General features: G+C 41.4%; 1 protein-coding gene across 5 annotated transcripts in view; it reads left to right on the top strand.

The window, feature by feature from the left end:
* The first annotated feature begins 1232 nt into the window (after positions 1 to 1232).
* PCGF3 (polycomb group ring finger 3) overlaps positions 1233 to 9983 on the top strand; it is a 56359-nt gene continuing 47608 nt past the window's right edge. For 2 of the 5 annotated variants that reach the window (XM_032095398.1, XM_032095396.1), the window contains exon 1: positions 1233 to 1512. The gene's annotated coding sequence lies outside the window, so the exon portion shown is untranslated. Of the gene's footprint in view, positions 1513 to 2728; positions 2881 to 9983 lie in introns of all 5 variants that reach the window. The other 3 variants (XM_032095400.1, XM_032095399.1, XM_032095397.1) reach the window with 3 other exon arrangements.

The following is a 9983-nucleotide window of genomic DNA, read 5'->3' as shown; positions in this document are numbered from 1 at the left end:
GCTCATTCTTTGTTGGAAAGGAAGAAATAAAGAGGGAAATATGCAGGTATTTTAAAGGATTACATTCAAAATATATGCATATTTAGGAATGTAAAAATTGGTTTGGTGTCTTTAGTTTCTGGACAGGTGAATTTTTAAGTACTTGTCTTTCCAAGTGAAGCATTCAGCTGTTTGGTGCAAACCTGAACTTGGCATGGGCTTCCCAAGCTTTATGCATGCTCTTTGACCCACGACTTCACACCTTCAGGAAGACAGGATCTTTGTCATTTCATCAGTTGGGAATGTCTTGAGCCATCCACAGTGGCTCAAGATACCAGCGTGTCTTGAGACCAGCATTCCTATTCAAGCTTCTCCTTCCACCCAGCTACAACTCAAGTTTCCACTCTCATCAGTTGAAAAGACACCTGTGCACTTTTGAAGAAAACCTTTCAGAGAGAAGAGGCAGCTTGGAGCAATGCAGAGGCACATCCTGCCTAAAAGCCAAACCTTTGCTGATCTCGCCTTCCTGCTCAGAAGTTGTATGGATTTTTCAAGGTTGCACACTCAGCCTCTACTCTTACCTCTGCTCTACACTGGTGTGGCCTCACCTTGAGTGCTATGTAAGGTTCTAAGCACCTCAGTGAAAGAAAGACATTGAGCCACTAACGTCCGAAGGAGGGCAATGAAGACAGTGAAGGGCCTAGCGGGGAAACCATTCAAGGAGTGGCGAAGGTCAGCCTGAAGGTCTGTTCAGCCTGAAGGAGACTGAGGGGGGATTGGAATTTTCAACACCCTCACAAAGGGAGGCAGACAGGCAGGCACTGATCTCTTCTCTGTGGTGACCAGTGACAAGACCCGAGGGAATGGCCTGAAGTTGTGTAGGAGGTGCTTTAGGTTGGGTATTAGGAAAAGAATCTTCACCCAGAGGGTGGCTGAGCACTAGAACAGGCTCTCCAGGGAAGTGGTCACAGCACCAGCCTGACAAAGCTCAAGAAGCATTTGGACAATGCTCTCAGGCACATGGTGTGATTCTCCGGGGTGTCCTGTGCAGGAATAAGAGTTGGACTCGATGATCCTGATGGGTCCCTTCCAAGTCAGCATACTCTGAGGTTCTGTGACCGGGACATGGCTTGGGCCCAGGCCTGGCGGGGGCTGCAGGACCCCCTTCCGCCGGCCCCGCTGCCCGGGGGAGGGAAAGAGGGGGCGGCCGGCGCCGTGCCCGGGTGAGCGCCCCGCGCGCATGCGCCGCGAGCGCGGCGCCCCCGCTCGGCTCCGCTCGGGCCGCACTCGGCTATTTCCGCCTCTTTGTTTTAAACTCCGGGCCGAGCCCTTTAAATCCCCGTTTTTTCTTTTTAAAATTTTCTCGGGAAGGGGAAGCGGGGCCGGTGTTTCCCTCCGCCTCGCGTTTCCGACTCCTCTGCTCTCTGCCCTGCGGTGGCACCCGGAGAAGGACGGGCCGGGGAGCGGAGGGTCGGCGGCGGTGCGGGGAGCCCCCGCTGTGGCCCCGAGCGGCGGCCGCGCCCCCCCCGTCAGGTCAGTGCGGGGCTGGGGTGGGGGGCGTGGGGGTCCCGGCCTTGCCCCGCCGAGGGGCTGGAGGGCAGCCGAGGGGCTCGGGGGCGGGGCGGGCCCGCCGCCCCCCCGCCCGTCTGCGGGGTATTTGCGGTGAGGGCTGCGGGATGAGAGGAAGGGGTGTGGGGGTGCGGGGCGAGGGTCTTCTCCACCCCCACGGGTTGGGGGGCTGCGGAGGAGCGGGCCGGGGGTGAGGGGGGGCCGCGCTTGAACTTTCGGGGCGGCAGCGGGGTGGTCACAGGCGGGGTCGGGGTTCTGTGGGGTTCCTCTCCCGAAACTGTCAGGGAGTCCCCGTGGGCCGGGGGAGCGCCTGTCCCGGTCCTGCTGCGTTTGCCCACCGCCGGGGAAGGTGGCTCTTGGCTGCTGGGGGCAAGGAAACCCGGGCACCTCCCGCCCCACCCGTTCCTACCCTCGGGAGGAGTTGCCGGTTCTGTGCAGGGGCCTGGGCAGGGGACAGAACTCCACGGCTTGAGGAGAAAGGGTCTCTTTGAGTGGAGGGGTGAAGATGGCGTTTCCAGTAAGCTGGAGATAGGGGGGACACGTCCCTTGGGTGTGCGACTTCAGCCGTGCAGGTATGTGGCTCCAGTGCTGTGTATCTGGGATGTGAAGTCGTGACAAATAGGAAATGAATTGATACTCATAGGTAAGGTATAGCGGCTTGAATTGTTTTAAAGTCTAAGAACAGATATACGTATATGCACACACACATATATACACATATATGTATTTGGTATTAAGGAATTTAGAAAGTTTTCTAAACCACTGAGTTCTAGTAAGCTGTGGTGTTGTCACATTTGGCCTTTTAAGTTGGTCACTTTTAGCCTGAAAAGTGCTAAAAATGATCTCTGTGGAAAGTTTTGCATGTCCCGAAGTTAATAAGGCTCAAAGGAGGTTTGATTACTGTGGGTTATCAAATGCTTGGATGTTTTCTTGCTACTTCACATACTTGCATTTTCTCCTTTTTTTTCTTTTTTTTTTTTTTTTTTTTTTTTTTGTTACAAAACTGTTTGTGCCAGTTTTCTGTCAAGTCAGTTTAGACCCTTCCTGCTTTCTGTATGAAATGAATGCCTCTGAGAAACCAGTTCAAGAAATTCTGGTTTATTACCCCTACATGCTCTGGAATGTTCTGAAAATATTTTATTTGGTATTTTTCGAAATAATACTGCATATTTTCTTCCAGCGTTTCACCAAAGAATTAAGTTTGTGGATGAAAAGCTTTGAATTAAAACAAACAAAAAAATTGAGATGAGTCTTTAAGGAGCATCCCATATATGTGTCCTTCATTTTAGATTGGTTTTGTTTCTACAGAATGGACAATTAAGCATATGTTAGGTATGTTGTAATGAGTCTTTTTAGTACCAGATAGTGTACTGTTTAAAAACTACTATTGGTTATTTTTGGGTAGGATACTTGTGAATTTTTGTGTTCATTCTTTTAGGGGCAAATCAGATGAGAATCTCAACTGTGATACTCATCATGTATCTCAAAAAGGTGCTCTGCAATTCATAAAAATTCTTTGGTAACAAGGTGAATAAAAACAGAAACGTTGTGCCCTTTCAGTAGCTTTACTATTTCTTTTGAAGCTATACTTGTAACATTTTATAATGTGTTTAAGGGAATACAGAAGCTGTGCAGAACCAAAGGTACTTAGTGAAAACACATAGGATGCATTAGAAGAGGGTCAGGTGACTGTCTAGAGATGTATAGGTGTACTGTGACAGAAAACTCAGAAATAAAACAATTCATAAACCACTTTTTGAGGAAAATCTACTGGATTTCTTTCTGCAGGCTGATCTGGCTGTTTTGATCTTGTTACTCTGCTGTCACCATAGAAAATCAAGACTGAACACTTGTAAATGTTGTAATAAATTCGACTTAAGAGTTTGTAATTATCCTAGCCTAATACTAATGCCAGGAATGGCAGAAATTAATTACTATGGTATGAAAGATTTCTGCTACTAAAAGACTGTAAAGTACAGCTTTCAGTCACTGCAGCTGTCCTGCTCTTACATCTCCTGTCTGCTTATGTGATTTAGAGGAGGTCATCTCAAAGCTTTGTATTTGAGATACAGGTAAGTTTTCTCGTCAAGAACCATTCTACACTTACTTTAATAGCTTTCATTTCTTTTTTCCCATATGGCCGTTTAATCTAGGTGGCGTGGCCTTTTTAGCTTTTGTCATGTAATGAACTCCCAGGACTGATATAATTCTAGATTAAATTCCTGAACTCTCTGGGCAACATTGTGAGAAGAAGTTGAAGCATTTCCATTGAAACTCTTAAGTGGAGCTACTAAGCTCTAAGCTGCAAAGTGGATGTATACATGGTGTTTTGAAAAGCATGCATGTTTATAGCGTCTCACTTTACTACTACTGTCTTAAGTTACGATACTAGTTTACAAGAAAGTGTAAGGACATCTTGTATTTTATAAAAGAAACATTTTCTCTACTTTTTTGCTTTGGAGCTATTGTTGTTTGGCATGTGTGTAGTAACTTAGTACTTACTAAGTGGAAGCTTGTTTTGATAGTAGTGTTTGGAGATGCCGTTGATTTAAGACTCTCGGCATTCCTGAGAGTTTATTAATCTGAACTCTGGTCTCTTTTTCTCAGTGCTACTAAAGATGTTTAATGATGATTGAAACTTCTCTAATTTGCTAGGTTAGGTTTGCTCTCATGTTTAAAGGAAATATGGAGGAAAACCTTCTCAGGGCAGTTTGACTGCAGTAGGTTAGAAGCCAGGCAGAAGCTGCCTACATCTTTTAGCTTACACAAGACTTATTTGGAAGCTCTGTCTTGAAGTAGTTTTGTATTCCTTACACCTCCCTTTTTAATATACAAGCTTGTTATATTAGACTGGAAGTTCAGCTAGTATATGAAAGTCTTGTATATTGTACAAGAGAGAGGAAAAAAAAGCAGGTTATTCTGTGTTAGAAGCAATCTTCTCTATTGTGGTATGTAACACAGTTTCATTGCTAACTGAAGAAACACTATAAATAGTGGTTTGTTTTATAATTGCTCTGAAGAGCCTAGAGAAAACTGCTTTTATTGAAATTCATAGAATCATAGGATGTTTGGTTTGGAAGGGACCTTAAAGATCATTTTGTTCCAACTTCCCTGCTGTGGACCCCCACTAGACCCAGTTGCTCAGAGCTCCATCCAAACTGACCTTGAACACTTCTAGGGATGGGGCATCCACAGCTTCACTGGGCAACCTGTTCCAATGCCTCACCACCCTTACATCAAAGGACTTCATTGTAATATCTAATCTAAACCTCCTGTCTTTCACTTTGAAGCCATTCCCTCTTGTCCTGTCAGTACATGCTCTTGCAAAAAAATCTCTTGTAGGCTCACTTCAGGTACTGGAAGGCTGCTGTTAGGTCACCCCAAAGCCTTCTCTTAGCCTTTCCTTGTAGGAGAGCTGCTCCATCCCTCTAAACGTCTTGATGGCCTGCTTCCAGACTCACTCCAACAAGTCCCTGTCCTTCCTGTGCTGGGACCCCAGAGCTGGATGCAGTGTTCCAGGTGGGGTCTCACCAGAGCAGAGCAGAGGGGCAGAATCCCCTCCCTCCCCTGCTGCCCACGCTGCTTTGGATGCAGGCCAGGACGCATTTGGCTCTCTGGGCTGTGAGTGCCCATGGCTGGGTCATGTCCATCCTCTCATCCCCCAGCACCCCAAGGCCTTCTCACAGGGCTGCTCTCCATCTGTTCATCCCCCAGCTTGATTGGCTTGCCAAGGCTTCCAGGTCTGGGTGCAGCTCTGAGCTGTTGCTCAGGAATCCCTGAGCTTGGGAACCCCCCTGCGCAGCTTGATCTAGTGCTCACCCCCACAGTTAACCTCAGTCGCTGCTGGTGATGCTATCTCATTGACTGACTTAAAATTAGCTTTTCTCAAGTTAATTCTACTGAATAAGTGCATCTATACTTAATTCAACAGAATATGAAATTGAAATACTCAGTGTGGTGGGAGCTAATTGGACTGAAAGCCCTATGTTCTGCTGAAAGTTTGATTGAAGTTTGTAGAGACCTGAAGTCTTGCAATCATACCAGAGAGCCAGCATTGTAAGAACAAATAAACCAGCAGTGAGTTCTTCAATTACACTATTTTCTTCCCCCCCCCCCCGCCTTTTCTTTCTTCTCCTTAATCAGAAACAGTACTTTAGACTAGGAACTTCAAACTATATGTAGGAACTTAAGGGTCTCTTTATTCCTTTGACAAACACAACACATACTTTTCAAAAGTAGGGGGTGGTACAGATCATTAGAAGTAGGGGGAATGACGAACTCTGGTGAGCTCAAGTTACTTGTTCTTTGTGCCAGAAAATTATTGTTCTCACAGTTACGACTGCCTCTTTCAAATCACAATTGTAAGTTCATGGAGCCAGTGGGGGAAATTGTTGAGGGGGTGGGGGTGAGAACTGGAGCAAATCAAAGTATGTGTGGTGACATTATGATAATGTAGGGATTGTAAGGAAGAAACAAGCAAGAGTGAAAATCAGTCGTTTTTGTAGTTTTGTTGCCAGTAGAAGAACTTAGTTCTGACATTATTTTTCATCTCTGCAGAGTGGCATAGAGAAGACTTATTCTCCCTACAAACATTTGTTTCAGATGATCTTAAGATATAACTATTTTTTATTCTGAATTTTTAACTCACAGTAACTTAGAACTTCGTCTACATTAAAAAGGCCTGTGTTCTGGCAGCAGTAAGGATCCTTCTTGTTTGATTCTGAGACTGTCCTTATTGCTGGAAACTGTTGCTTTATAAATAGCCTGAGTTCATTTTAAGACAGAAAGCATCCTACTTATGTTTGGTGTCAATGAGAAAATGCTGTGTAGTATCTGTGTAATTAAGAGAGAAAAAGTTAATTTTTTAGTTAACAGAATGAGTTGCATGTTATCTGCTAACTTGCAAATGGCTGTCTTGTGAAGCTTTTCACTTTTACTTAAGAAGGTTTTTTTCTCTCTACATAACCAGACAGCATACATCACTATTTTTATATATAATGCAAATTTTGTGTGAATTATGATGATGTTATGCTACTACAGGTCATCTTTGTTATTCTTTTGCAATATGCATGCAAACAATATTGCGTTTGTAATCATAAATATCATTTTTTCATGCAAATTTGTCAGTGCAGTGTTTAATGAGTTTTCAGGTAATGTGTTGTGCTGTACAGTTTTTTCTAGGTTGTCACCTGAAAGAACAAGCTGAAAGATACAGTACAGCTGGCTAAATTATAAATTCTTTATGAATAATTATATCTGACACTTCCTGTTGCATTTGAGCTATTGAGTACACAGATTGGCATAATAAAAGCCATGGGTCAGTTGATTACTTAGTTAAGGGACATTGCTGATTTTATTTTAACTGACTAGGCAAAATGTTTTTATGATAAAAAATGATTTGTTGTGCTAAGCAGTGGCGATCAGTAGAACAGATTTGAGGAACAGGATTTTTGGGTTTTTTTTTTTATTCAACGTAGGATCATCCTTTGTTCCTTCAGAGTGACTTTTCCCAAAAATCATTTGGATATGGATACATTTGGAAGCTTGAGCTGTGCCTTGGCATTAACATCAAAACAGTCTGGGATCTTAACTCCTGCATTTCAGATGATTGTATTTCATACTTTTTCATTATGATAATAACTGGATTTTGTTTTATTTACCTTTTTTTTCCTAATATATAAATTATGTTCTAGACACAAGGACTCAAATATTAATTTCAGGATTCAAAATAGGAAGAGGTAAGGGAATTTTTTACGTGCTGTTTAAGTACCTAATCATGCACTGTGCTGAAAGTGTATGTACCCCTGTTCCTACATCAAATTATTTATATTTCAGAGTGTAACTTCTGTTAAATCTGTATCTGTTATTTCAGTTAAATCTGTATCTGTTATAAGTTATTTCATAACTTTAAGAAAGTGCTAACACACTGTATTCAAACCAGTCTTCTTAATGCTTGAAATGTTTTTCTTTCCATCTTTGAGTTACTCCTTTCCTCTGAGGTCTGGGCCCCACACCAGGGTACAGTGTTTGCCTGATGGCTTCTGTCTGTACTTAGGAAAGCCCCCCAGCTGCAGTGCTACAGCAAGTGATTAATCTTTCTCGCTTTAGCATTGTACTGGTTGGTAGTTTACTGTCTGGTTTTTAAGCTTTACTGATCCTTTTTTAGGAAAAAGCAAGCATAACTTGTTAAATGCTCACTTGAAATTGCTCATCCACATGGGCAAGTTGCTCTTGCCCTGTGCAAAAGGCTGCACTTGTGGAAAAGTTTTTTTGGCATGGAAAGTGTAGTAAAAAATTACACTCTTGAGTGAAATCAATGGTCTTAGTGATAAACACCTTTTTTAGTAACATTTGCATAGATTTATTTAATTTGTTGAATGAAATAAATGATTAAACTATCTTTTCCTGTAGCAGTTTCCTTAAACTAATTGCAAAGTAGACTTCCATCTTAAATCAATTTATGCTTTAAGACCATGCTTTTTGTATTGGGTTGCCATAAGATGATGATTACTTTACAGATTTTTAATTAAAATATTGGCAAAAGAAAATTCTCTTATTTATGCTTATACTGTTCTCAGACAAATTGCAGGTGCCCAATATTTTTCTCTTTTCCCTTGAAAAATCCATATATACCTTTTCTGTGATTGAAGTGCTGTGGTAATAACATATTTTACCAAAAGTTTCAATCTAACTATTATTGAGTAGGATGAGTTTAATTGAAATGCTTTTTAATAACAAATATACTTGTTAATAGTAGTGTTATGCTTGGTAGCACCAGAGTAAGTAATTTATTTGCATACCAATTTATTAATTTTGATTTTCTGGTCTTGTACTTCCCTTTCTTGATTGACTAGAAGGAGGTAGAAATCCCTCCCAAGATCAGGTTATTCTGCAACAATTTCAGAAGACTTGTGTTTGTATTAGTAAAATACTTAATTTGTCATTCTTTCTTTGACCATTGGCCACAGGAAAAGTAGCCTAGACTTGTATAGGCTTGTATCAGGTGTAGTGTAAATGGCACCAGACCAAATAAAAAGGAGTCTGGGTGGAGCAGTTTTCTTCAGTTCACCTTCTTGCTTGTGAGAGTCTTTCAAGCTTTGATAAAAGTCACCAGAAGCAGCCTGCACATTGATCCATGTGGTATTAAGTGAATCTTGGCACTTGAAGGTTTCATTTCATTATCTTGGAAATACATAGGTGTAAAAAGTACTGCATTAGTTGTAGTCATTTTTAATATAACATTTTAGGGATAACCTTAGATATTGCCACTGGAAATTGTTTATCTAAATTTGTCTGCTCTATTCTCTAACAGTTATTCAGATTATGTAAGGTTATTTTGCTCAGACAATAATAGCTCTTGGGTTGTGTGATTTATGATTTTATGACTAAAAATGGCTTGAATTTGCGCAAAGTTTTGCAGATACAGGGAGGATAATATCTTGTTTTGTTTCCCATTGGTTTTGGTGGTTTTGGCTTTTCTTTTTTTTTTTTTTTTTTTTGGATAAAGATGTATTTTACCATGGCCTTTTTTTCTAATTTACTGAATTTATCAATGTCATGGGTTGAAAATAATTGTAGGACTAATTCTGTATATAAGCTATTCTGTGATCAAATATATAAATTGATTACAGTCTTCAAATGCAGTATTTTTGTGGCTTCCCTTAGGGAAGAGAAAGTACATCCTGTCCTCATGCTTCAGTTCCTCTCTCCCTTACTTCACCAAATGGGTCAAATTACTTTCATAGTGGAACTTGATGTACACTTCCAAAGCCACTGCTCTGTCAGAGCATTTGTTCTTCAGTCACAAGCATTAGTTGGCAATGAATTGAATTTATGGAGGTGTTTGGAAAGTGTCATAGATTTTTTTTTTTTTAATCTTTAGAACGGGAAATCTAGAGTATATGTGAAAAGTTTCTGGAGTCCCCTTCTGTAGATTCCATTATTAGGCCTGATGTTATCATAAGATATATTCACTGTAAGAGTGAAGACAAGGGAAAAATGAGCTGCTTTTGCTTCTCCCCCAGATTCCTTAGCCATTTATGGCTTCCCATGGTAAGTAACCTTTTTTCGACTTACTCATCCATTATCACCATCTGCAGAATTCGACAATTTTAGCATTCAAATGGAAAAAAAACCCCAAATTCAGCTCTTTTCTCCCAACTTTAATCCAAAACCAAAGGAATGAACTTTTATTTTCATTTTCCTCTGAAATTAATTCTTTCTAGTGTGAAGAGATCTACATACGGTAAATCCTGAGAACAAGAATTCTTTCAGATGCCCAGGATTTGCTGTGTGGAGATCGCTGGGAGACATGGTCCTTTCTGATCTTGTCAGCCAAACTTTTACTGGTTTGTTGTATGTTTGTTGTGTTGATGAATGTTGTGTTCTGAAGAATGGAGGGAGACAAGTGTCAGTGTATATGCCATCTATTAAAA

The sequence above is a fragment of the Corvus moneduloides genome, chromosome Z, assembly GCF_009650955.1.
Source record: "Corvus moneduloides isolate bCorMon1 chromosome Z, bCorMon1.pri, whole genome shotgun sequence".
In the NCBI taxonomy this organism is placed as follows: Eukaryota; Metazoa; Chordata; class Aves; order Passeriformes; family Corvidae; genus Corvus; species Corvus moneduloides.
Note: the sequence above shows the minus strand (reverse complement) of the source record. Positions and strands in the feature narration are given on the sequence as shown.